Below are 22,812 nucleotides of genomic sequence, written 5' to 3'. Positions count from 1 at the left end.
TCCGTCAAGGCCTCAACGTCAGCATCGTCCACCCAAACGATACGGATAAGGTGACCCGATCTAAGGAGGAAGGGGTGTTGTGTACACTTTGTGCACCGCCTCCTAGCGGACGGACGTACGGCCGCTGCAGTTGCAATGCCGAGCTGTGCGTTCCTCGAAACTGGACCGTCCACGGGCCATGCTCGTGACCAGGGCACGAGGAGCAACGCCTTCTTTACAAGCGCTCGCGCCACTCTCTTTCCTTCCTTTTCTCCTCTCTCCAAAATGCGCAATAAAGCAGTCTCTACACAGCAACCGAATCGAGAGGTTCCTCGCTCACGGGGCTCCCGACGCCCCAAACATAACAACCACCAAAAACTACCTTTAAAGTAGCCAACCGGAAGCCAACAGCCACCTGCACCTCCTGCAATTCAACATTTGTGCCTGCTTAACAGTGTTAAAAGGAGTTAGGCTTAGTGGGAAAACAACATTGGTCAGCACTAACAGCCATTTAGGTGGTATCCTTCGGATTACCTCCTAAACTATGCATGCTTGTGCTCTGTCTGCTATCATGTGTTGGAAGGTGTTCAATTTTAAACCACATCTGTCCGAGGATAAGTGGGACTGCGATACGGTCACGGATATGCTCTAAACTGCTGTTGCGTTGATAGCTGGAATGAATGATTTGCAGAATAAATGATTTCATGACTGCCCAGCCCCAAATTCTAAAGATTGTGCCTATTATATCTCACATGATGCTGGTAGCTACGGCCGATATCCTTTTCTTTGAGCAAACTATTGGTGCTTCTACCTTGCACAAGTCTTCTGCTTCACACAAATGTTGTTGGGGCAAAGACCAGCAGGATTGTTTGGTGGATAATTATAAATTAGGAATATTTAGAACAAGGAATATGCAACACCCAGCGAGAAACGTAATGTTTACGAAATAGAAGGTTTAATTATCAAAGAAAGCTCAACATGCTACGAAATGCACAGGTAGCATCATAAAGCATAAAAAGTCTCTTTGTTTTGTAATAAGCTGAGAACATATTTTGTATGTTGTATGGCCAGAGCATAATTACAAGCAGGATAAAATGTGCTATTAATATGATGCATTCGTTTGCTGAATGCTCATAATGTATTCAATTTCATATTGCAATTAACAGTAGATGGACTAAAACTGCAGCCGGCTGCTGAAATCAGGTGTTGCTTCCGCTTCTCTTCACTTGAACAGTGAAGCTTGTTTGACACAATGCCCCTACAGTGCCTGAAAGGCCTCTGATATTCAGATGCACAATTGTGCTCCTGCCGCTCACTCGTTCCTTGGCCGCCCCATAGATGCTAGGCATTGTTTTCTAAGGAAACGTTCCGTCCCAATTACTAATACTGCTATTGAAAGACCAGTATCGCGAGCTTGTGCGTAGAAGGGTGAGAACGGCTGTCGCCATAGTAGCCGCGTAAGCTTGCTTCAGTGTACTTGGGAAGAGGCATTACAAAACATCCCAAAAGTTCTATTCGTTACCGTATTTTATCATTTACAGTAGCAACAATATTGACGTGAACGCTGGTCAAAACTAAAACCGCAGCGATCTCTACGAGGCTGAAACGCTTGGAACTCACCTGAGTGCTTCCTTGAAGGCACAACATACCATTACCACTTTACTTATGCCAATCCTTAGTTTTCAATTCATGATGCGCAAAACATTCCGAAGCAACTTTACCTTACATTAAACTGGTTGCTAAGTTGTGCACCCGACCGAACCAATTAAAGTGGGCACAAGCAACGGACACAAACACAATGAACCCGTTCAGGTCAATGCCATAAGACAGAAAGTTGAGCTGATGATAATAATCTCTATCGAAAAGACGTTTGCTTGTTTTGAAACTTTCAAGCGTAAAATGACCACAAATAAGTTCAGCCAGCTAATGCTGAATTTATTATCTTTGCAGTAAAAAGGAACTACAATATTAATACTGGTAGCGAAAACTGTCAAGATATTGGCGCTCAAGCCCACTCAGCTTACCCATCGCAGAGGGCTCACCCTACAGAAGGTTGTCTCTGCTACTGCTGCCGAACCCCCGTTCGCTTGTGACGAAAATTCTTGCCACACGCTACTGGTTGTCATTTTGCCAAATAAAACTCTAATATATCCCATAGAAGAAAATTGCGTCCACGAAGCCGGATAACATTTCTTCAAATAACCTTTTTTGCTGATGACTGCGTTATTTACCGTGTAATAATTGATGATAATAATGCCTCTTGCCTTCAGTCTGATATTAACAAGGTTCTTAATTGATGTAAGGAATGGAATATGAAATTACATATTAATATGTGCAAGCATGTGCACATTTCTCGTAGTTCCAGCATACCTACAACTTATCAGATTAACAATGTTCCTCTTGAGACTTTGTATTCTTACAAGTATCTAGGTGCTTACGTTTCTTCTAACCTATCTTGGAAACCCCACGTTGACTATATCATAAATAATACAAACCGGATGATAGGGTGCCTTCGGATAAACTTCTCTCGCTCATCCAATTCTTTAAAATTATTGCTTTATAAAACTTTGGTACTATCTAAATTAGAATATTCTGCATCTGTCTGGAGCCCTGGCATTGATTCACTCCTTTCCGATTTGGAAGCTGTGCAGAACCGCGCCTGTCGCTTCATTCTGTCAAACTATCACTGAACAAGTAGTGTAACTGCCATGAAATCAAGTTTGTCCCTTCCACTTCTATCTCACCGCAGATCAGTAGCATTATTATTCCTTTTTCATAAAATTTACCACAACAGCTACCTGAAAGAATGATTACTAACAAGACCATCTTACATATCAGTGCGCAATGATCACAGCCATAAAGCTGGGGTTTCATCTAGTCACACAAAATGTTTCCATGACTCATTCATACCTAGAACTTGTGTCAGTTGGAATCACCTTGCCCATGATATCGCATGCATACCACATAACGACGCATTTCGCAAAGCCATTGTTTTTCTTTGAACATATCTAAGCTTGTTACTATGTTAATATTTGCCATTTACTTCCTGAACATAGTTTTTACTTATCCCCACTGCATTCTGAAGTTTTATTTTCCTTTTTCTTGTTGCGCATGTTTTGTGTACTTGTACTGTATTTTTTCTCTAACTTTGCGGTACTTTCATATACATTTATGTATCCCACTCCCCTCTGTAATGCCCTCGGGCCCTGAGGGTAAATAAATAAATACAGCGTCATCCAGACTCACCACGTGGATGCACGGCGAAAAACTGCCACAGCGAACAGAGACGAGGAATTCGCAGTGCACAAAAAGACATAAATTAAATAACATACTCTCAAAATTACTGAAACTATATTCAGTATGTGTGCGTCGAAATCATAACTTATATGCAAGGCGTATTTCAGTCTTTCTGGTCGAATGTCGAGAAAGGGGTGAAACTGCAATTCATATGTTAGATGTGACACGTCACACCCGTGAAAGACGCTTAGAAAAAATGGTGCATTTTAGCCAGCGATTTGTGATTCTAAGGATTTAAATTAATTGCAAACAAGTCCATTCTCAAGTGGGGATAGTCAAGACAAGTTGTCTAACTATACATGATTATCATAATGCCCTCACAAATATGCCATTTACGTTATGCATATGCGGTATGCAAAGGAAACGGAGCTATTAGAATAAGCGAAGGAGGAGCTCTGCTCTAGCTCTTCCAGATCCAGGCTACTCTTGAAAGGTTGAGGCAGTGGTTCAAAACCAACACGAATTGGTGTATCTGTACCATGCAGGAGGCATCATAAATTATTCCGATTAACAGTCATAACATTGAAATATATCAGCCTAATGTTCCACAAGCGTACAATTGGCCGAATTCGTGACTCATAAAGGGTAGCAGTATTTTCAAAATGAAACGCTGATCGAGGCATAATGCATGCCTAGGAAATTTTCTATATCCATGAATTGGAGTAGTACCTGAGTGTGTGTCACATTGTTCAAAGAGGTCGCTGTTGGGGGCAGTGAGAGCACTGCATCTTGGATTACCAAACCTTCAGTTCTTTTCTTTCTCGAGAACATTGCCTAGCTTGATACATAAAAGACAGGTCCCTGTCTCACTCTTTGGTTTATTTTGTTTTATGTCTGTGTTTGCTCATTTCACATGCCTTTAATTATGCTCGAAAAACATATTTACTTGGTTTATAGTGGTCTTTCTACCTTTTGTGATTTGTTTTGCCCTCTTGGTTGAGTATCCTTCATGACTAAATTGCCCAACCACGCATATATAGTGCGACAGAGCAGGGCCCACATTCTAACTTACACCCATTTCAAAAATGCCCCCTTCGGTGAAATCTGACTGAATTAAACACTCGACCGTTCGGCTTCCACCTGCTCTGGCCTGCACGGCTGAAGCTGTACACCTTATAACAAAATAGAACCTGATACGCAAATGTTATGAGTCAAAATGTATAACTGCACTTGTCTTCCTGCCTGATGAAATTTTATAGCGAAGATGCGAAAATTATATAATATTCGACAACATGTAACTACCAACTGCGCTTTCTGGTCCTATGAGTGCTAAGATGATAGCAAAGTGACGATGTATATTAGGATTTCCACTGTACATAAGATTCATGAACTTGTTTTTTGAAAAGGGCGTCTCTAGAGTATCTTCTATACATTCTTTATTGCAGGCTCTGCGGTTCGGGTGTTCTGCTCTGGATGCAGAATATCCCTATTGAAGTTGCCCACTGTATATCTTACGGTGAGATACCCGTAAAGAAGGCAACGAGTTGGTTGATTATGGAGTTTATTCCCTATAGCAAATCAAGCTACGAGAGACGCGCTGCAGTGAAGGGTCCGAATAGTTTTAACAAAATGCGTTTTTTTTAATGTGCAGTGATGCCATACTTACGGTTCGGGCGGTATTCAGCCATGATTGACCTTGGCCTATAGTAGCCGAGCGTACTATGCAACGATCTTAGCAGTTGACTTGAGGTTCAGGACAGTGAGGAGGATGTACCTTGTCTGAAAGCACTTCAAATAGAATGAGATACTGCTGTCATTGGTGTCACACTGTTTTATAGTGCAGGCCTATCAGTCTTGTCCCCAACCCCATTCCCATCCCGCGGACTGTAACAGCTGTTCTAAGCAAGGGACGCTGTAATTTAGGATAAATCAATGCATCATCTCACCTTCTGACCGAAGTCAGCGAGTACAAGTATCTAGGAGTTACAATAACGAAAAACCTTAGCTGGAATAAACATTTATCAAACGTATGCTCCTCAGCCTTTCGTAAACTCTGCTTTCTTAGACATAAACTAAAACTTGCCCCACTTGAACTTAGAAAGTTAACCTACTTTTCAATAATAAGGCCATCACTAGAATATGCGTGCACCGTCTGGGATCCCTACACTAAACGTAACATCGAGGCCCTTGAAATGATTCAACGCAAAGCCGTCCGTTTTATTTTTTCAAAGTATCGTGTAACTGACTCACCAACGACCCTCATGAGAACTCACGGTATTGAAACATTACAGCTGCGCCGGAAAATTCAAAGACTGAAACTACTTTTCTTACTAAAAAACCATAAACTGTCTATGAATGCAGACCCCTTCCTTAAATCTAACACTACGCGCCAAACACGAAATCATCATGCACAATCATTAACCCCTTACAGTGCTAGGATTAACGCCTTTAAATACTCATTTTTTCCACGCACCATTGAGGAGTGAAACAGGTGTCCGCCAGATCTTTTAACCAGAGCTGATTTTTTTACTCAATGTTTTCTTCACAACATTTAATTTGAGAGCCATTTATTTCTACGTTTACTTTTTGTATTTTGTATCTGAGCCTTGTATTTATTGTTGTATTTTGTGTTACAACTTTTATTTAACATTTTTCGATTTTTCTAATCCTGTTCTTTTTGCATATATTATGCATTCGCCCCTCCTGCTTGGGCCTACTGTAGGCCTGCAGTATGTTCTAAATAATTAAAATAAATAAATAAATAAATAAATAAATAAATAAATAAATAAATAAATAAATAAATAAATAAATAAATTCATTGGAGAGCTTCCGCGCAAGCAACTCTTTCTTAAACTTCGACCTATATGTGTCCCACACTTAACAATGATTTAGCCCAATGAGCGTTCACAAAACACAGCATATTATCTAAAATCCAACATATTGAGATCTATACATGATTTTTGCTCACGAAATCCTACCACTTATATTGCGAAATAAATGAATTGCTATAGTGATGCAATTTTTCCTTCTACGTTACATATAGATGATTCAGGGCTGCTCAAGTCACGGTACAAAAAATACAGAGCATAGCGCCATTTTCAGGCGCTGTCTTTAAATGATATTACTTGGTTAAACGGCTCCACGTTCTCCATACATCATTCCCAAATAATCCATGCAGTGCAGCTGATTCATAATTTGGATGGCATAAATGAATGAAATAATTCGAGCTTGTCACAGCAGTATTGCGTTGCGCATATCGTGACGTGACGAAAGGCTGAAACAACTGCCCCTCAAATTAGCAAATGTGCTTAGTTTCGTGTATTTCTCGAAAGAGTATGTACATCCCGCCTGATATCTGATCAGCGCTCAATAAATACAGGATATCAGGGAATCCTCTTTACAACTCCGCGATAAACGGTTTAACTAAATACACACTTTACAACTGTGTATATTTGTGTATCTCTCGATTGAGCGGGTCTGAGCCCTCGAAAGCGGCGTGCCCAGCAACGGGACAAATTTTGCCACCAGAGTTTTGGTTATTCCCCTAGGAGGCTTGTATTTCTCAAATATGCCTTAAACAAAAACTCGATTAGAGCCGCAAAAGCACACGCTTTAGTGATTGCTACTCACCTTGTGAGACCCACCAAGAGCTTCAAGCACGCTGTTTTCTGTATTGTGTGCATCGTTCACCGTTGCTCGTACGCTGGTGCCATATTAACCCCACTTATCCATCTGAGGCAGCCAGCGAACATGCATGACGCCATATGTAATTTGGAGCGCGTAAATGTTGCCACGGCTACCAGCGGCAACCGAGAATGAAGGAACTGACGTCACGTGACGGTGATGAAACGTCAGCATCTGCTCTCTTCTGGGCTGGAAACAGTACGTCGCAGCCCGGGGCCGTGCGCTTGAGTTGCAGTCATGTACTTTCGTGGTGTCAATTTCGAGATGCTGCGCAAAAAAAAAAAAAAAAAACGGTTGTGCGGGCACGGCGCCGCATGTACCGCCAATGATGGGCACCGATCACATTGCACTTCCTCTAGGAACATACATAAAACGCAAAGTGAAACACGTAACTCTGTGGCGCTTTTGATGTTTACGAACGCCGCCTCAGGGGTGCTTAACATTATTTCGTTATTTATTTTCAATTCTTATTACAGTTACATGAGAGCAGAACAGGACTCGCCTGACTAAGCAGTATGACATGCAATGTGAACAGGCCAGCGTGTCGTGTATAAGCTACGTTAGATTACGCTTCCTGGAGAGCATGCTTAAGTCAAGTTTCGCTTATAAAAAAGCAGCGCTTAAACCCGGGACTGAAAAGCAACACTTGCGAAAACTAGCCCGAATCCGCCTAATCTGCTTGATTCTGGGCAGTACACCCATATGCAAAAGGCGGAAATCGAATTGCATGCGCTGTGAAGGCAACAGCCACGAATAACGGAAACTCACCTCGAGTCCGCATGACGTAGAACATACCTTTCGTTTGGATCGCGCAGTCCTCGAAAATATCCGAGGACACGCTCGCAATGAAAGCTTACTCGCCCACATTGTACACTGATATCATTGAGCATATAGAACTCGTAACAGCGCACCAAAGTGCTGCTTTCAACATGACTGTCAACATCTTGAGTCGTGCGATCGAAAGCTACACAGCAACACAAACTGAAGAGCTTGCCCAGCCATTCCTTCTGTTCAGTTTTTTTTTTCGGAGACTGTACTGAAAGAAGACCCTGCCTTTGGACGGAGAGAGCCGGAAAGAAACGAAAGGCGGTGGACGCGTGTGTATCCTTCTAAGAGCAATGCTGCAACGTGCACCCATGTCTCCACTCGGCACTTCAGGGAAATCTGATAAGACCAGCCCCAACCACCGCTTGAGTCTGGCCGTGGACCAGCGTTACTAGGAGTGTGTGGTCTGCTCTCCGCGCGCTCGGATGAGTTTTTGAAACAGCTTTCTTAATGATAGCTGCCATCGCTGTGTGGGAGTCTAGCCTGTCGTCTGCGCATTGGCGCTGCTTGCTTCGTGCTTTATCTGCCGCCTTCCAAGCAGTGTGACTTACTGTTACCCATCTGCCAGCCAGCAAACTGTCACACAAATAATTGGCATAGGCCAACGGATAGAACTTCACAAAAAAGTCCAAGAGCCAATTCTGAAAATACGGCCCTCTAAGAAAAGGAGAGCTACTGCTCTAACCCTGAGGCATTCACCTGCCAGAAGTTGGACAAGAATGAAACCAAGGAATGTGTGGCGCCAATTACCAGATGCAGCTGATTAACCTGTGGTCTAAACGGGAGCAAGCTGTCGGGGAGTGCGTGAAGAGGCAAGGATTCGTGTGTTAATGAATAATGCCATGCAGTCTGAAATCTTGAAATGTTCTCCACAAGGAATGAGGCACTTTCCTATTCAACGCAGGGCATACAGCACGTGTTTTGACCTACATAAGAGCTGATTTTCTGTCACGATGAAACGTATGGATATTGTGAAATCACCTTAAGAACGGAATGCGACAGCATTCGAAGCAACATTGCTGCTAAAGCATTTTTTCATTTCAGCTTGACATGCTCATTGATGCTTTACTTTAAGAAATGGTTATCACTTATACTAGGTTGTGGACAGGGCGTTGAGTTGTTTTTCCACTGCAGTTAATATGGGCCATATCGAAGGTGACTATTCTAACATGACTCACGGAGCCGTCTAGACATGCCCGTACGGCACAGTTGCCGCTGAACCAGCCACTGCTCGTGCCCATGCGACTTGACCAGCACACCTGTAAATTTGGGCAGGGGGCTGCGCTTTCGGCACCAGTTGGAAGCATTGTCAAGTACAATTTGTCAGTGCCTCCTGCACTTCTGATTTGACGCCAAGCTGCGCAAATACCTCTGCACCTGCCTCCCCGCAAGTCTCCTTCTCTAAATATCTGCGTGACGTTTTTCATTGCAGACTACTCTGTGTTCATGCTTGCTTTAATAAAAGCACTTCCCGTGTTTCCTGCTACACATTACATGTGCTGGAAGACTATGGTCACACGTAGCAAGACTAAGTGTCATTGTGTAGCATAAAGGAGGGAGTTTATTTTTGTTTGTGATACAACTTGGGAGGAGCAAATTTCTTTTTATCAATGTGTCCTCCGCATCAGTGTCAGTGGCACCATTTAGATTAGCAATTGGTTTTAAGGATACTAGTCAGCCTACACCTTTTCCCATTAGTCTGCCTAAAAGCCCAAGTTGTCGAATTTAAAAGCCATGATATCTCTTTTTGATTGGCAGGCAACTGATGACACATTTTGGATGGTAACAGGATTAGTCTTAACGCACACAAACTGTCTTGAATTCTGCTGTTATCTCTTCGAAGTACCCACTGACTCGTGGACAGTTTGCCTGCACCACCATGCACAACGTTAGAACCGGTACGAATCTTTTGTGAATTAACGCAGATGACACCCAATATGAGGAGATCATCACATGGTCTTCTGATATCGCACTCTTCGCTAACCAGTCAGCGTTTCGTAATATACATGACCTGACCTCTCAAACAAGCAAGACATTTCCTCCCAATACCGCGTTTTTCTGTTCATATATATTGTAAGCTATTCCAATAATAAACGAGTTTTCTTATCTTCTGCCCCTTTCTACCTCGGCAACTGCTCGCCCACCCAGTCAACTCTATCCCTTGTGTAGACTCCAGCAGTGGGCCAGTGTCAGCAGTGTAATCGTAACAGCAGTGAGACGATCACAATTAGGCGCCGTCTGTAGGTTACCTGGACTATTGCTTAAAGCTAGTTCAATGTGATTAGTGTATCGTAAATTGAGAAATGCAAAGAACAAGAAAATTCACAGTGGCTTAGCTGTAGTTAAGCCTAGGAGACGGCGGAAGAGAAAGGCGAAGTATCTCATATGGAAGACGACACCACCTGTTAGGGTGCCTCGATTCGTGCGACCTCGCGCCCTCGAAGGGTGGAGACAACTCCGCCATATTTTGGCCCACCTTTTACTGATTGATTGATTTATAGGAAGGGAAAGGCGCGGTAACTGTCTCACTAGTTTTCCATGGACACCTCAACTGCGCCGTAAGGGAAGGGAGGAGGATGGGAGTGAAAGTGGAAAGAGAGAAAGAGGAGCTGTAGTGGAGGGCTACGGAGTAATTTCGACCCCCTGGGGATCTTTAAAGTGCGCTGACATCGCACAGCACACGACGCCTCTTCGTTTCGTCTCCATCGAAACGCAGCCGCCGAGGTCGGGTACGAGCCCGGGTACTCCGGCACCGTAGTCGGGCGTCTTACCACTGCACCACCCCGGCGGGGCCTTTCTCATACCGCCAACTGGGCAAGTTGGGGTTCATACTTAACCAGCCAAAGGAATCCAGCCCTGTCCTCTTCTTTCCTGTGTCTCGTCCTTTGGCTAGTTAAGTATGAACTCTCATAACGCTTCAGGAGCGTTCCTGTTATCTGCAATCCCAATCTTGAACGCCCGCGAAGGAACGCCACGCGATAGGAGCGATGGCGTACCATCCAAACGCACACTTCCTAGAGAAAGTGTGAGATACTGCGCTTTTCCTCCAGAAGTCTCGTCTTGTCTAGCGCTCCTGCCATCTGCAATCCCAAATTTGAACGCGCGCCAAGGAACGCCACGCGACAGCCGCCGCAAAAGCGGGGCACACTTGCGTGAGCTCAAATATGGAGGCGTAGAGGCGCCACTGACCCTTTCAAAGAATGTCCCCACCCACCGGAGCGGCGGAGGGTGCGCGCGAATCGAGGCAGCCTACCATGGAAGGATGGGATGGAATATAGGAGCGCCTCCTTTGAAACCTGGTGGTAGCAGTGGTACCACAGCTCACCTAGTGAGAGAAGCGCAAAACGCCCGGCGTGACTACGAGCGACTGATTGATTTATAGGAAGGGAAAGACGCGGTAACTCTCTCACTTGTTTTCTGTGGACACCTCAACCGTGCCGTAAAGGAAGGGAGGAAGGCGGGAGCGAAAGTGGAAAGAAAGAGGAGCCGTAATGGAGGGCTCCGGAGTAATTTTGACCACCTGAGGATCTTTAACGTGCGCTGACATCGCACAGAACACGGACGCCTCTTCATTTCGCCTCCATCGAAACGCAGCCGCTGACTACGATCAACGCTACGCCAAAGAGCCGACTTCTGCCGACCGACTATGTCGCACCACCTGCTAGACTACAGCGCACCTAGTGGGAGAAGCGCGAAACGCACGGCGTGGCTACGAGCCACGCTACGCAGAAGAGCCGACTTGGTAGCCCAGCTCTCGCACTTGCCACGCGACAGCCGCCGCGCGGGGCACACTCGCGTGGGCTGAAATATGGAGGCGTAGAGGTGGCACTTACCCTTTCAAAGATTGTCCCTAGCCTCCGGAGGAGGTGGCAATATCTTTAGCCATCACGGAAGCAAACAGAAACAAGAGCTACACAATATTAATAGACTTACAGGCCGCATGCAGAAGCTTCCTACGGGGAAGTATAAGCAGGCAGACCGGCACCCTCCTCAGGGAGGCGACAAAACTAAAAAACAAGCAGAATGTGGTATGGGCACCTGGGCACGAAGGAGTCGAGGGAAACCCTAAAGTCGACGCGATAGTTCGAGGATACACAAACCGAGCGAGCGACGACAAGGGAGAACCAACACTACTCCGAACAGCTACGAACAGCTCATCATGTTTTGAAAGTTAGGACACCGTAAATACCCGCTTCCCCACAAGACACTCACAAGACATCAAGCAACTACCTAGGCGGCTACAAATTCATACCCAAGTCGCTACATATACAGTAAGATTTGGCCTACGCAATACACTCCAAAATCCGTGTGGTGCGGAGAGATAGCCACCCTCTACCACTCCACATGGGGCTATCGGGCGTGCCCGATAGAGCCCAGAATTACAAACACGTCAGTCGAGCAGTGGGAGGGGCTTCTGTCCAACTCCGACCCTGCCGAATAGGCAGCAAGAACCAAAGGGATCCTGTAATTAGGAACACCACCTGCAGCTCAAGACATCAACCCCTGAACCCCTTCCCACTTTGCTGAATAAAGATTTATAGTACTACTACTACTACTACTACTCGGAGAAAGTGTTAGATACTGCGCTTTTCCTCCAGAAGTCTCACCTTGTCTACCGTTCCTGGCATTTGCAATCCCAAACTTGATCGCACGCTACGCTGAAGAGCCGACTTGGTAGCCCAGCTCTCACGCTGGTATGACGTCAGTATTCGAGTGGTGTAAAGCGTAACTACCGGACCACGCTACGCTGAAAAGCCGACTTGGTAGCCCAGCTCTCGCGCTGGTAGGACCTCGGTAGTCACGTGGTGTAAAGCGCAACTACCGGACCATGCTACGCTGAAGGCTCGAAACCTGGCGTAGTATTTCATTCGCAATAAAATACATGTTTGTTTTAAATCCTTTTTTTTCATCGTGTAATTCTTCATTCACATACGATACACTACAACACATCCAGCATACCTGTCATGGCGAAAATATCGCATGTACTCCACACATTAAATGTCAGTGTTGCTGTAGAACCATGGTAGGGCTATGCCATCCACTCATCTGCAACTTTGATATTGGCTGTATTATTTAGTGTACAAATCAATATGACTGGCACGTAAATCTGAACTTTACACATCCATAATAACGCCTAGAAGGAGTACGGCTGCTACGGCGCCGGCATTTCTATAGGGACCGCGTCAACCTAAGGAGAATAACACGGAAGAGGCGGCCAGGGCTTCCCAAGCCATGAATCGACCGGAACATTGAGACGACCTCCAGCGAGACTTCATCGCTCAATAGGGATGAGTCGTCGATCATGGACGGTGACGAGTAGGTGGCCGATATGCCTGACGTGGACAACGAGGGCTTCAAATTGTTGAGCCATCGAAAGCAAATAACGGTTGAGATCTCAGCATTACTTTTGCACACTGAGGAAGGGATTGATTTAAGAGAGAGGAACCCCATCTTCTTTTCGCGGCTATCCAATCACTGCTCGGATCAGCTCTGAATCGTAACCGGTTCACCATTCAAGGGTCTCTTCAGCTAGATGTCTCGACGCAAGAGTAGGGTTGACAAGCTCTTGCAGCATTCTTAGGTTGGTGACATCATAATTAAAGTGCGGGTCCCCAATCCTACATGAAGAACACCTGCAATATTAAGGGTGTGCAAAATGGTATTCAGAAAGCGACCTAAGTGATTACTTGAAACCCCAACGTGTTCTGCGCGTGAAGCGACTCATGCGTCGTGTGGAGTCTCAAGAAAAGGAAAGGGTTGCGAAACCGGCCAACTCTGCCGTGCTGACATTCGCTCCAAACTCGGAGCAGCCAGAAAATTTGACTTGGGGTTCACAAAACACGCAGTCGCCGATTTCACTGAAGCTCCTCCACGGTGTTTTAGATGCCAACGGTTTATGCAGGTGGCCAATGTTTGTACAAAGGATCGACGATGTAAGCGGTGCGGATGGTGACCACGATTATAAAGCCTGCAAGGCAAGTTTAGCTTGTGCCGACTGCGGTGGTGATCATCTAGCGGGTTTCGGTGGCTGCACCTTCCGTGTGAGTGCTCTACAGCGCCGAATGTCTTTCATTGCTGGTCCAAAAAGCCAATCGACTGAGAAGCTTGTGCCAGGCATTGAAGAGTCCCAAATGTTGGAGACGGATGCTGCAGCGTAAACCAGCAGTGTTCCTAAGAGACCTGAGTCCAGCAAGATGCCAAAGTCCACTGCATGTGAGCTGGTTATTCTACCGCCAGTAAAAAGTGGCTAAGTTTCTGAATGACGTGATCATAGCCAAACTCTACGGCAGGGAGGACTTTCCTATGCTTTACAAGCGACAAGCAAACCAGCCTCTGTGGCAAAGAGTGGGTCCCCGTCGCCATCATTTATCGACATTGTGAGTGAGTGCCTTGCGCAAACTAAGGAGCTCGAACATCAAGGTGTGTCCAACCTTTTACGTGTTCTGTTTCTGGCCCCGCGTTCACATGATCCAGAGATGCCGCTTGGTAGCCTGAAGAACTTTCTACAGCTGGTGTTTCATTAGGAGTCCATGATTACCGCCTTCGCAGCCAACTTTCTAACTCTTTTAAATGCATCCGTGTAAGAGACTGCGCTGAAGAAGGTAGCAATTCATTTGCTTCTGCAGCATATCTGCTACCGCTGGCCAGCTCTTCGAATCATCCGCAGTGAGTTCAACACCCATTATTCCATGTGGGGTGACTGGAACACGGATTACCGTGGACGCAAGCTCGTAGACGTCATTGACGCTTTGTACCTGTGTGTTGCCAATGACGGAAGCCCCACGTTTTTCCAGCCTCCAGCCTCATCTACAGCTATAGACCTGACTCTGCATTCACCTGTTATCCGCGTGAAGTAGTCAACAGCACTTGACCACGTGGGAAGTGATCATTACCCGATTTTGTGTTTCCTGCCGGCTTTCGCATGAGCGGTCCTAAAATCAGCCATGTTGTCAACTGGAACAAGTACAGAGAGCACCTAGAACGCGTTTCTGGTGATGTGACTAAAAAAAATGATTTCTATTAAGAGGGCACCCACTACGGCGTTCAATGTATACCTAATCCTTTTCCGGCCCCGGATTTAAAACTAAGGAATCTTTGTGCAGCGAAAAGGGCGGAGCGAAGACTCATGCGGACAAAAGGCGACAAAGACTTGAAGACGGCCTACAATAGGCTGAATTCTGCCATTCGGCGGCACACAAACAAGCTCTACAGGTCGCAATTGGCCTCATTCTGTACTATTTGACTGTGTTCTCACCGATGACAAGAATATCGCGAGTAATTGGTAATCTTGCTGGAGAACCTCTTCCCTTTAAGCCTTTTCAAGCTCGTGCAATGCGCAAGGAAAACCAATTGCGTGCTTGGCAAAGGAGTTTGCAGATGAGTTGTTTATACAAATACTAGAAATGACCTGTATACACCACCTGCTTTCTCTATGGCTATGATGAATGTTCACGCTTAGGGAGCTTCAGACTGCGCTCAGGGGCCTGCACTGTAAAAACAAAAACACCTTATTAGGCGTTTTCGCATGTCTATAACTAACACCCATGCACCCTTGAAAAAAAGTGGCTTCAGAGTGCCAGTACACCCTCAAAGATGGTGCTTCGGTTGGTCATAACACCATTCTATGGGGCCAATGCACTGGGGTGTTTTCATCACCTTTACACCCTATTGCAGGGTGGAAGCAGTGGCATTGCACCCTTACACCCCTCGATAAAAATCAGTGCGGATAACGTCCATATATTGCATTCCCTAATTAGGAATTACTTTTGCCACTACACGTTCCTTAATGCTTTTCCTATGTACACATTTGCAATCAAGCTTAATGGTATTCCTTTTAACCACCTGTAATGCCAAATGAGCATGTAAAGAGATGCTGCATGCCATTATTTTGACATTCGAATCGCCCATGCCAGTATGATTGTTTTTTCAAATTCACAGAGCGTGTTACAAAAAAATGTCACACAGAAGGAAACTGGAAGTCTTTTATTCGGCATAGAAGGGTCAGGGTTCGGGCTAGTGGGTGCTCGGGTACTGGTGGAGGGGGGGGGGGGGCAGGGGGGCACTTGTGTTCTGTTTCTTCATTGATGCGCGATATGGAACCTCATTTATTTAACAATACTGCCACTCTCCACCGATAGCCTAGCAGACGGGCAAAAACATACATGGTATGTACGTAAATACCTAAAAAAAATGAAAGAAGCAAAACAGTTCCAACAAATGCAGACAACAAAGTATACAATTTTTTTCAAAAACCGAACCGAACAATGAACACAACAGCATGGTGACATTTCTGAAAAGCAACAACAAAACGTTTAGTCGTATGCAACAATAATCGCAGTACACAATATTAATACTATGCTTTGTCAGTGTCAACGCGTGCGCTTGCATAAAATTCGGCCTTAAGCGATGAAATAAAGCGTCGTGCAGCGCATCTTGGCTTCGACACGCAGACGCCCAAAAAGAGGTGCTCTATAAAGCAGCACAAATTGTCGGACCCCTTGTCATATGTCAGATTGAACAGCCAAAATCGACCCATTATTCGAACAATACCCTAAGTAGAGTCGATGACTCGAAGAAGCTTCCGCTGCTGAATGGAGGGAAATGCTCTTCAGCTTCTTTGATGCTGCTCCCAGTATATCCGACGCAGGGCGTGGCAGGCTTTTCTTCCTGTTCCTTGATAAAATTGTGAAAGAAGTGCATAACAGAGCAGCTGTATAAATATACACTGCACCTGGCAAAAAGCAAATTCAACATATTTTCTACTCTATATTTAGAATACGCCAATGCTCCTTTAGTGTACAGCAGTGTGCTTGGAAAAGGGCCCTATCGGAAACCACTGGTGGTTATCTCACAATTAACAATGCAGAGTATACTGTTATTGTTGGTTCAGGAGGCACAAAGCCAGCAGTCTGATCCAGTCATGAGAGCAGATAAGGTCAACCCATTTTTATTCATGCAGAATGCTGTTGCATGGTAATTTTAGATTATGCAAGCTATTTTATCAAACAAAAATGGCTACACTCATCAAAAGCACCTGGGTTAGGGAACTTCAATGCTGCCCCACGAACTTTTCATTTCACATGAACTGGAATGCTTATTATGATAGTTAAAAACGTAAATAAACAATAAACAGCACTGGAGCACGGTGTTTACTACTAAAATATTAACAGCTGGCTCAATTGAAGGCTTCACACAAGGCCTACAGCATACCCTGCACTGGCCAAGTAGATACTGCAGAACCAAACAAAAAAAAAACGTGGAAAGAGCATACTTAGTGATGAGGCACGACAAAAAAAAACAAAAAAAAACAAAGTACATGTAATACATAACACATAATGCATTTCTGAACTTTTGCACGTCTTCTTGTGCTAAGTATGAACCAGCCGAGCCCTATGTCATCGCAATACTTCCTGAAGTGTTTACATTCAAGGTTTAGTAACAAGGAAAAAGTGTTCTCGCTGCTCTATGTGGCAGCTCTGAAACTTCATCACACATTATTCATTGAAAGTGTACACTGGAGCTTTGAGTTGAGCGACAATTACATGTGCAACAGCAGAGCATTACCAAACAACCAAACAGCAGAAGCTCTAAAAAATGTCAACACTGAAGCATGGCATGTTAAAACATTTTCCACGCATAGCACATTGTATGCATAGACATCCAGAACATCAGTGGTGAGCCTCAAGAGGCGGCAGGAAGCTCAAGTGTTCAAGAAGTTGTAATCGTTATAGCGGCAGGCAGTCTGAGCACTTAGAAATACTAAAGGTTCGAAAACTAAAAATATGTTGACTAACTTGAAATGCAAAAATAACAATTAGAATGTTTACTATAAATGAGAATGTCTATGACAGTGCCACATGGTTAATGCATGAAATGTTAGCATCTGTAGTTGAAGGCATTATATTTATACAGCATGAACCTTGAAACACAGCAGTATTTTCTCCCAACCAATGTGGTAAACCTAATCTCAGGAGAATTAAAATTATTACATCATTTCAAACTTGGCTAGCAAATTACAGCATTTTTTTAAAACAACTATTAAACTTCATTACCCACCTTCAGAAGCCTGCAAGATACCACAGTGTGGCAAATATTTCTTTTGAAGCAGTCTCAGATTATATATTCCAGACATTAGGAACATGTTAGGTACTAGCATGCACGAGCAGGTTGAGAGACCCCTTTCCAGCAAATGCTAAACCCCACCAAGCTGCCTGCAAGAGCCATCTGATAAAGCACTGCTGGTCCACTGCGGCAGAGTGCTTAGTCAAATGGCACACTTCACCAATCTTGACATTACCAGTGCTTCATCAGGTGACTCTTGTATTCAATACGACGTGGTAAGCATGTGATGGCAGGAGTCTCTTAAAAGTGCTTTTGATTGTACTTACAGTGCAAATAATCCTTTCACGGCAAAGAATTCACAGTTGTGATGAAAACTTGTGTAGTATTTCTATTTGAATTATGAATCACTAATACATATTACAAGTTAGACGTTAAACCATTTTAGAAACAAAGAAAATTCGCTAATAATGTCGGTTTCAAGTAGGCTTCCTGAATATTCAAATGACAAAGAGAAAACTTACAAATGATACAAACAACATCCAGAGCTCCCGGCTGGTTCCCAATGTTTGCCAAGAGTTGCAGAATGCATACTGTCTGTACATCTACAATAGAAATAAGCAACACAACAATGGTGTACCTCCTTGCAGGTAAAAAGAGACAGCCGAGTTTTGAGGCGATTATTTATTGTCTAATTTAGGAAGGCAAATAAACAAAATTTAAAACTTGTAGAGGCACGCAAACTGAAAGCCAAACATCTGACAGCAAAAATTAGCAAAGCTTGTGAAGATTCGAATCAGGTATCACCTAATTCTCTGCTACTAGTTGAACAGATTCGAAAAGGCTGCACCATTACAATGGAGAAAAACAATAGGTAATTTAAATTTAGCTAGTGCGAAAATTGTTACATATGAAGAAATGCACAGGCTAGTTATGGTTTTATTATTCTTTCTGATGCTCAGCCATGTTTTTAGTATATCTATAAGGGAATGCAAAATGGCAAAAATGTAGGCATTTAGCGAAAAACTGCCAATTAGATAGCACATGCAGCAAACAGAAGGAAACAGCTTAATACTCACGCTTCTTTCTCCTTTCACATATTCCCTCAGAACATACTTCGAGCACCCGGGCAATGTCCTTTTTTCTTGCACGAATGGTGTCCTTCAAAACCAAGACAAGTGTCTTGTTAAGGCCAATTTCAACTGCCTCTTTGCCGTCCTTCTTGATCAGCATGTTGACGTCATGTAAGAACTGCAAGTTTGTGTGAATGGTAGCCATAAAGAATTCATTTTACTCAATATTTCAAGTAACTGAATATTAAAAATCATCGTACAACAGCTAAGGCAATTGATGCATTTGTACATATCTGAAAAAAAAATACTGACATTAGCAAACAGCAGTTACAAAAATTCACTAAGGTTAGAAAACTGCAAAAACCATTAGTATTTTGCCACTCATCGCCAAACTGCAAGCAATATTAAGGAAAGTCTAATGTAAAAAATAACAAAGCAAAAATTATAATCCTCCTTCCCTCAACTTGGCACACGGCTGAATGGCAATAAAATGTTTAATATATCTCTAAACTAAGGGTCCCCGCTCAGCTTTAAAAAGTAGGCTTCAATTCTAGAGACAATCTACAGACATGCATCGTTAGCATATGAAAGTCAAATTGTTTTATGGGCCCTTCAAATCAGTAAACTGCTTTCAAAACATACATTACAAATTTTTTAATAACAGTAAGTCACAAATTTGCCTGCAATATGCGCACTGTGATGAGCAAAGAAGGTAAACATATGCGACTAAGGCTATGATAACCGCTTCATATTTACATTTAGGCAAAAGACAAAAAAAGTAAACATCTGGTCAGAATCACTCTGTAATAGCAACATCCGGTACAATATTTGGCCACGGAATTCAAGCTGTCGACCTCTACTTGAATGCTGAGGCATCAGTATCGAATATGCATTGATTCTAGTCTAAAGACACTACAAAAATCAAGTAATGCGGTCAAACGGTTATGTTGAAATGTGACCATAAAAAAAATGATGAAAACTGGATGGTTTGAACCACATCAGCTGACTTAGCATGTGTACAAGTGCCTTAATTGAAGTCTTGCTGAAACTAAAATACGTACCTAAATGATTCTTCGAGAGCGAAAGTAAACGCCATAACAAAAGCAGCATAATAAAAATGCAAATTCACACTCCATGCAACCGCAAAATATGGTCCCTGTAAAATGAAAAATGCTCCCATTGTGATTAAAAAAGGCAAATCCAGACGCGGGGAGTTCACATAGGCTCATGATAGCGGCATAGAGTTTACGCAGTTTGGAATAAACTATTATGCAACCAGGCCGGCCGATCAGCGCACTTCGATGCCGAGAGCACGAGCGCAGAGGCGTGCCGCGCTGAACGGCCGCCGAGAACGAACATAGCCTCCTCGAACAAAAAGTTTAAGGGCTGCGGGAGGACGCTCCCCGAGCAGCAGGACGGTGCGCGCCTATGCTCCGAGTAAATAAAAAAAAAAAAAGGGGGGGGGGGGGTTCGCAGCGCTCCGAGTGAAAGAAGACGACGAAGCATGAAACAGGTTTCAGGAGAGCGAGCGCGAAGTGTAAGAGACAAGGGAGGAGGGGGGAGTCGAGAGTGCTAGGAGAATTAAGGTAGTACGCCAACATGACCTTGCCGCACGAACGGAAACGTTAGAACAAAACCGAGTCGTTGCGAACTGAGCGCAAATCAAACTGTCAAGAAACGAAAATCGTTTCGTGGACCTCCTGCGCGTACAAAATGCAAGGAAACGTAGCACATACATTATTTCTGTTCAAGAAAGTTGAGACATGTTCTTGCGCGAAATCTGCGTAACTCGCCGCGATATCTACCACATGTGCCATGTCATTTTGGCAGCCAGGTGAAAACAAGCGCGTGTCTCACGTTTTCATTTCAGCACATTGTGGAGCGTTCCGGCACAAAAAGACACAGAATGCAGCAATCCGGTAGGACACTGTTCCCACAAAGCGCAATATGCGTGAGAATAGGCTTACCTTTACAGACGATTGCGTCAGCCGCAAAGTACGCTGTCCGCCTTCGTATCACTGGCACCGAACCAACCAGTGCGATTTCAGCGCGAGTGCAATGTAGTCGGCGCATATACCTCTTAGTCACGCAGAAAAAAAAATCGTCCATGCCTTCTTCTTTCGAACATCTCAAACATAAAGCGGTGCAGCAGTCCTTCGGCCTGAGCAAAGCAAAAAGAAGCCCGGACACTTGCCGACACGATAAATGCCCGTTTGCGCTAAACACCACATGTAGAAGGCACTTCACAAGCGTACACACTTCTGTAACACATATGCATGGGAAATGCAACACATTTCACGAGGGTACACAATCGAAGAAGCACATTCAGCATTCGCCGAAACGTGGTCGAAACGCACCTCACAATGCTAACGGCCATATTGTGAAATTTGAAAAGAGCGTTCGTAGCTACCGGCGGCCTCCTGGCGGTGAAATTTTGTTTCAGTTTCTGTTTCATTTTTAGACAGCACTCGTGTGTAATTTTAATTTTAGCGTTACTTTTGTTGCTTTATTTAGGTGTTGGGTTATATTAGAAGCGCCGCTTGTGTATAAAAGGCTACGAAGTTACGCCGCCTATACCCCCAGCATGTTAGGTGATATTGCTTGCCCGTAACACCCTAAGGCATATTCTCCAACCAAAGCACCCCTTTGGCATGCAAGAGGTGATTTCCAATGGCACGAACACCCTAGACTCAGGGTGTAAGGGTGTTTTGAATCAGACAAATGCCCAAAAAGGTGTTTTTGTTTTTACAGTGTGCGGCGCCGGTGTGCACCAGGTCCCGACGGTATCACGAACCAAAGGCTCCAGAACCTGCCTCTGGAACTAAGGAAAGAGCTCCTAAACTTCAATCGAGTTTGGGAGACTGGCGACATTAATCCGTCATGGAAGGGGGAATATATAGTTCCAGTGCTGAAGCCTAGCAAAGACATGGTGGACCTTGCCTCGTATCACCCTGGGTCACTGACCTTATGTGTTGCTAAGTTGATGGAGAAGCTGGCAAATAATCGCTTATCATGGTTGCTTGAGGACACCAAGGCACGGTCAGCATGTATGAAAGGGTACCGCCGAGAACTAAGTGCCCAAGATGGCGTCTTAGATTTGGTGATTTACACTGAACACCAGAGAGCTTTCAGCCTTTCTACCTTAGCCAATTTTTTTTGAAGCTGCAAAAGCTTATAACAGAGTGCTTCTGAGTTCCATTTTTAACAGATTGCAAAAGGTGGGCATAGAGGGCCGTATTCGATGGTCAATTTACTCATTTATCACAGGTCGTACGGTTTGAGTACGGTTAGGGTGTACCATAAGCACCGATAGGGTTGTATCACGAGGTGGGCCTCAAGGAATTGTTCTTTGTCCTACTCTCTTTATCTTCGTAATGACTGGCCTTCCCGATTCATTGCTAAACAATCGCAGGCAAGTGCGTATGTCAATATATGCTGACGGCATTTGTATTTGGAAGAGTGGCTACCAACAAAAGCAATTAGCCCTGATTTATTTATTTATTTCAGAAATACTGCCAGACTTCACAGAAGGCCTTAGGCAGGAGTTGAATTACATGCATTGTTAAAGAATAAAACACACAACAGCAAAGAAAAACTGGCCTAACGAGACTACATAAGAAATCAAAAGTTATCCCGTTGTCCACCTGCCACCAAAAAAATGGATTAAAAGACTCACACATCAACACGCTGCTCGTATAGTGAAAGCGACAGCCAGACCAAAAAAATTAAAAGAAAAAATACATAATTAAAAGCAGAAATATGAAACCACATGCGCAAAGAAATGGTAAGAGCAATACAGGAGCAAAATACTCGAACAGATAAAGAACGGCAAACCACATCTACGAGAAACGCCAAGAGTAATAAAGAAGCACTATACACACGAATAAATGAAGAACAATTTTTCAATTCTGATAGCAGAGACTCGGCGGTCGAACATTCTACAATATCAGCAGGA

The 22,812-nt window shown here is 44.1% G+C and overlaps 1 long non-coding RNA gene across 1 annotated transcript; it reads right to left on the bottom strand.

Annotated features, from left to right (window-relative positions):
* Positions 1 to 15,752: 15,752 nt before the first annotated feature.
* On the bottom strand, positions 15,753 to 21,272 carry LOC146187915 (uncharacterized). The gene is made up of 4 exons (XR_014707164.1): positions 20,825 to 21,272; positions 18,864 to 19,035; positions 18,309 to 18,389; positions 15,753 to 16,398 (listed from the first exon to the last, which is right to left on the bottom strand). It is a non-coding gene; the product is annotated as an uncharacterized LOC146187915 (long non-coding RNA).
* Positions 21,273 to 22,812: the final 1,540 nt, after the last annotated feature.

This window comes from Amblyomma maculatum, chromosome 5 (genome assembly GCF_055883805.1).
Source record: "Amblyomma maculatum isolate TAMU_Amacu chromosome 5, ASM5588380v1, whole genome shotgun sequence".
Classification (NCBI taxonomy): Eukaryota; Metazoa; Arthropoda; class Arachnida; order Ixodida; family Ixodidae; genus Amblyomma; species Amblyomma maculatum.
This window is presented reverse-complemented; position numbering and strand designations above follow the sequence as displayed.